Here is a 6,800-nt window from a genome sequence, read left to right on the forward strand (position 1 = left end):
AGAAAATATGATTTCTTGAGGTGGATTCAATGGAGTGCATAGTTCACTAGTTTTATTACAGATTTAAGGTCTAAAATTCAAAGGGAGACCCATGCATGGGCACCCTCAATTTCTTCCACCACCAACCGTGATCAAATGCGAGTCGGTGGGTTGTAAAACATGATTTTCAAACTGATTTTTTTGTATAAACATGATGTGATGTAGAATGCATGTTGGTTGTTTGATGTTTACTCGAGTTGTGGTTATTAATCGAGTTTTAATGCTTAGAAGTTTGGGTATAATGATTATTGGTAGATGATTATATGCTTAGTTGGATAAAAGTGGATGCATGACATCAAAACCATTATGCATGTTACTAAAAATAAGTGCATGTTGTTTCCAAGGTTTCATTTAATTTTGAACACATGTTAGGTTTGAATTTTTGATAAAATTAATTGGGGAAATGATTTTTGAAGTTAGTTGATGTTTGGTAGTATAAATGATAATTTTGAATGATTGCATGTGATTTTGTTTAACTTTTTCTTAATGTTGGGGTTCGCATTTTTGTTATAAAAAGGAGAGGAGTGGTTGCTTGTCAAGGGTAATTGATGTTTAAGTGGTTAAATGATCATTTGATATGGTTATATGGTTTTAAATTTGAATTTTTACTAATAAAAAGGGTTTTTGATTTTGATTCAAGTTTTACAAAGGATTTTGGTTCAAAGATTTGATTTTGGTTCGGTTTTCTTTTCAAAAGATTTGGATGTAAATATAGATTATGCATGATAACAATAAGTGGTTGCATGTTGGTTTCTTGGCTTGATTCCATTGTTTTGCTTCGAATTTTTGAGTTAAAAAGAAAGGAATGAGTTGTTTGGTTGTCGAGTTATACGAATCGTGATTATTTATTAAGATATAAATTTTAAGTACACAAGTATATATTGTGCTATGTGTTATGTGAGTATACGTGATTATACTCAAGTTCATAAACTAAGTAATATCACGAATTGGGGTAATCGTTAGGCGTTCTGAGAAATATCGAGTGTTGATTAAGTTGCTAATTAGGTATTCTGTTTTAGATTGTAGATTCTGAGAGTGGAGGCATTCAGGCTAGGAAAGGGAATGATATCTTAGGTAGCAGTAGCTCAGTACCCGTTAAGCAGGAACACGATTTACGGAAATTAACTCTTCATTCCCTTGTTAATTGATTATAGAGAGGAAATTATTGATGTCATGATAAAGTAGTGACTTTTTATTGTAATTGTGATATACTTATTGATTCTGAGAAACCCTGATATTGTTCCTTGTGACAACTTGATATCAAGCCATGATCAACCCTTTATAGTAACCCTATTAATTTGCACCATGATTACCTTATTATTCCCTTTGTTATCTTATGATCTCGTAAATACTAAAAGAACCTTCATGAATTCCATTACTCAATGTTTTGATCAATCCGGATTATTCGATAACCTGTGAACCCTGTCATGTGTTGATATTTGAAACTATTCTAACTTGGAGCTAGTACACCATGTTTATCATTTGATCCAGTTCTTTGTATTGATCCCTGTTTATGTTTGATTCGTTCACTTTCCTTGAAATCTTAACTTGAACTTAAGAATGATTATATGACTCCAAATGATTTCACATTCTTGGTAATGTTAAAATGAATTTAGTCAACTTTTTTCCTTCTTCCAACACAAAGGTTTTCCAAATGAATTCATAAAGGATTGGATGGGGACGTACGAGGCTAAATGAATTAATCTAGCTATCTCAATCCAATTATAAACTAATACATCTTAACAAATAATTCAGATCAAATGAATAAATCACAATGTAATAGGCTACAAGAGATAAGCACAAACAAAGGTCTTAAGTGCTGGAAAACATGCATCTCACTAAGGCAATTAATCATGTTTAACATATACTCAAACACATATTTATGAGCATTTAAAGTAACATGCACAAGTTAAACATCAATCCTAGTTACCAGAAAAATAAACTAGTGAACTAGTTCATCATTATCTTTGTGTGAGGTTATCATGCTTGTGCGAGTGTTAAACATTTAAGCACTAAGATCTTATCATGCATTGAATATTGAGAACAAGATATTGCAGTGGTTCAAGAAATTGAAACCTGAGATATGTGAGTTGAACCATCTTCAAAGATTGCTAAGAAAGCAAGATATTCATGATCTTCCATCTCATCATCTGATCCATCCCAACTCTTTTTCGATGCACTATAAGTTTTGACTGGCTGCTTCCCTAAGAAAACACTCCACCTTTGTCACAGCTCTTCAACTGAATCCCTACTCATCCTTGTTTGTCAAGTTTCTTATTCTGTTGTAGCAAAACCCCTGATAGTTATCTATTGCATATATCTTGTCAATACTGTAACTATCAAATCTTGTTTCTGTCCCAATCTCAGTCTTGTAATCACATCTTGAACTGAATCTGTAAATTTCTGTGCTTCGAAATAGATAGGCTTGATCCTTGGATATAGCTTATGTAACGCCCCCAAATCTGGGGTCAGATGATTTGGTCATCACTATGAAACCTCAATCCAAATCAACCTGTTTAATCAATATACAAATGCCAGCGGAAAATATTTAGCATCTATGACCCCAAACTAATCCAAGGTCTTTTAAGGTTACAGTTCTAGAAACATTATATCCAAATTTCACAAATAAATTTTTCACTTTCTTTTAAAACTCTTTTCAATAATTTACAAACTTAAAACTAAACCCGTTAGTATGACTTCGAAAAGAAGTATATTAGTCCCAACTATACAATACACAACTATAATATAATATAATATAAACAACCTTACATAACAGAACTTACACTAGTTCGCAAACCCTGGACCAACCACCTTCCAAAAGCTTCTTCTTTGCTTCCTCGAATTACGCGGTTAAACAGCGCAAGCTAATCCTCACTGGAGGTTAAATTTGAAAACTAGAAAGTATAAGCAAAGAAAATGTTCAGCAAATTCATTATAGCATATATATGGTCGTTTTGATATAAAACCGACATCTGCAATAGCGCAAAACATTTTAAAATCATAATTACTGAAACGGAAAATTTATTAAAGAATCGGATAATTGTTTCTCACTGTATTAAAAACTCTTTTTGATATTTTCGAGCGAAATACTTCAGCAATACTTTGAATCTTCACGAGAATAAAACTCGTAAAATAGTGTTTACGAAAATATCGTAAACAACATCAACATGAAACAATAATTATGGAATGAATCATAACTTTATTCAAAACCGAACTCTTGATATTAATATATTTTATTGTCATATCAAATTAGATATTAATATGAACTTTGATGCTCACAACATCCCACACTGAAGTCAACATCAATCTATACTAATACGACCTTTGATATTTAGCAACAACCTAAATATCCACATCAAGCAGAAACTGAATCAAAACTGCATTTCACCCTTTATCCAAAACCAAAATACTTGATAAATCATTTATTATATGATTATCAAAAAAATGTAATAATATAGTTTGGAATCCTCGAACGATGGTGTGTTGCCGCTGGTGATCAGCCGCGGAACAACACTGGTATGCCGAAACATATCCAACTAAACAAAGGGGTACTCAAGACACATATTGGCCTAAAAAGGTATTATATCATGTATAATACCTAGCTCACCGCTGGACCGCCGCCACGGCCTCTTACTCAACCATCCAATTTTTAAACATTTTATTGAAAGGGGTCATAATAATCAATACCCCTATAAATTTTATTCCCCCATTCACTTGGGCAGGAATACTCGCAACCAAATCATCTTCCTTAAAATACAAAATATATATAAATCCATTAATTTGATAAGTAAAATCACTTAGCTATTCTGAACATAGAATAGCAGAAGAGTACATGCATAAACAGAATCATTTAATTCAGCGATATGTAAAATATTTATCTATTATGAACTGAGAATAGGGAAAGCAATACTTGCATAATAAGATTCAAAATAAATATAACTTGAACAATAAGTAATTATAGGGATACTTTCCTTTAGTTTTTAGCAGTTAGTCACACTCGCAATAACACAATCCCTCATTCTGACATCTTATGGAATCACCATCTTTTATTTCAACAATTTACTGATACGTCGCTCCTGCGATTGCTAGAAGCCAGATATCCAGTACCATTCCATTTCATTCTTTTCAAAGTCTGGTCCCGATCATCCCGAGTGATCCGCATCTATAATTAAAATCTACAACTTTAATCGTCTAAACGATAATTACTCGACGAACTGCGGTTCGAAACCCTATTTTCTACCCATACGATAGCCCGCACATAATTAAAACATCCAAACACATGTACGCACTTAATTCACATAGCATATAAACACATAACTTATGTATCACATAGTTTATATCACACATGCCTCAGTTTGTCAAAAGATTCGACTCGGTACGTTAAAAATTGAAATCGGATCAAAAATATGATTTATCGATCAATAATCGACTCAAAACGATTCACAAAACAAGCGACCTTTCGAAATGAAAGAATTTGGTCTGGAAAGTATTTTTAATGAAAGTGGAATTTTTTCCGAGTCTATACGTGTTTGTTTCGTATTAAACGGACGAACGATTTATTTATTACGAATAAAGTAAGAATAAAATAAATTAAAAATAATATTAATTGATTTTTAAATACCAAAATAAAATTTTTAAAAGCTTAAAAACAATTTTTAGGATTTGTTTGAATTAATTATAAATAATTGTATTTTATTTAACTATTTATAAATAAAATTAATTGATTAAATGAATGACCAATTAATTAAATCTATAAATAATTAATTAAAACAAATTATAGATAATTACAACAAATATGGATTTTTAAAAATAATAAAAGATATGAGTTGTGGAATTTAAAACAATTAAGTAAATAATTTTAAAATTTAAAATAATAATTAAATGATTTTTGAAAATTAGAAAAAGAATTTTTGAATAAATTTTAAAAAGAAAATGAGGAACAAAATAGATATCGGGGTTAGGGATTTTGGAGATCAAAAGCGGGTGAGACGGAAAAAAACCGGCAGAGCTCCGGCGACTCCTGCGATGCCCAGAAAATAGTCGAAACCAACAGATTTTTAATACGTTTGTACTCCTAGCAACTCAATAACACGATTGCGAACATCAGCCACTAGAATCAACGATTCAATCGTCGATTCCGACGTTTGTAGACGCTGCCGGCGACAAGTCCGGCTAAACTCCGTTAATACCCATTTCTGAAACAAATTCGACGGGCTATATACCAAACTAATGTTTAAGATCCGTAAAATCTCCTACAATCATTGTAATCAACAAACAATTAACAGAAAACTCAGAATTCGAACACAAAACTAACAGTTTATAAATCGAACTCAATCTATAGTTTTAGCAATGAAACAATTCAACAAATTATATAAAATGACTCCAAGGAATCTCAGGAACCTAATTTAAGCATTAAAATAATCTGAAAATCAACAGAGAATAAAAACCCAAATTCAATCGATTACGGTCCAGAAAATCGAAAATCGATTGGATTACCGGTTGCTGAATCTGATGATACAAATAAGAAGCTCATGATTCAGGCTTCGTTTTGGATATTGAAGCTTTAAAAATAGAAATCAAACTAACTAGAAATCAAGGGATTGATTTTCAACCTCAAGAACACCCCCGAGAGCAAGTTCTTGAATTTTCTGAATTTTCTAAATTTTTTATAAAAAAGATAAATAAAATAATAAAAAGCTGCTATCACTACGTCATAAGTGGGCTATTGTAATGCCTAAATAGTGTTACAATAGGGCCAAAAAATGTTACATTAGGTCTATTGTAACACCAAGGGGCGTTACGTATACGAGCATTACAATAGGCACCCTAATGTAACACTTCACTGATCTATTGTAACAGAGAAGAAAACATTACAATAGGCAACTACTCTAACACTAAAAGGCCCAAATGTAATGCAAAATGAGTGATACAATAGATTGATCAAGATTGCATAAGTGGGGTCCACCTGTGGGCCCATATAGCATATTGTAACAGCATATTTTATCTATTGTAACACCAATTTTTTGTAATTAAGTAATACTAGCATTTGTAATGTAATACTATTTTTAAACAAACAATATAGTAGGATAGACAAAAGTAAGAATTAATTTTAAATATTTTGAAATACACGTCATTTTAAACAATATTCCCAGCAGCAACGTAACATCAAAAAAGAAATACATAACAGTCTCATCTCCAAACCCAGTGTAAATGATAAATCTACTAGATTACTACAAGTACATTGACATACATAACTTTGAGTGATGTACCAATGTAAAACTTGTTACAATATCTAAGAAGTTGGCCGCCATGAGTGACACCGGTGTTATTGTCCTCTTGATCACTTGAATTGAATAAAGAGTAATCCCTAATAGGTGCATTTTTTAGGTATCTACAAGATGGGATAAACGATTTAGACAAATATGTAAATATCAGATCATTTAGACAAAGGAATGTACAATAAACAAGTTGGTAATATCACACAGGTGCTAAGGATCATTTAGACAAGTGCAATTTTAGAGAGCATTTGTCAATGCAAATTATTTGGACCGCGATATCAAATTAAAGACACTTCAAAAAATTAAAAAATTACGTACCATCTATAAGGTTTTCTCCTGGGGCAAATAAAATGTATGTTATCATAGCCTCCCTGACAATTGAACATAACATAAGATTTTTGAACAAAACATTTATATTCTTCTTAGCTATACTTTAATATAATATAATGCTCATGTAGCACAAACATTCATCTATCATAATAC

The sequence above is a fragment of the Apium graveolens genome, chromosome 8 (genome assembly GCF_009905375.1).
Source record: "Apium graveolens cultivar Ventura chromosome 8, ASM990537v1, whole genome shotgun sequence".
In the NCBI taxonomy this organism is placed as follows: Eukaryota; Viridiplantae; Streptophyta; class Magnoliopsida; order Apiales; family Apiaceae; genus Apium; species Apium graveolens.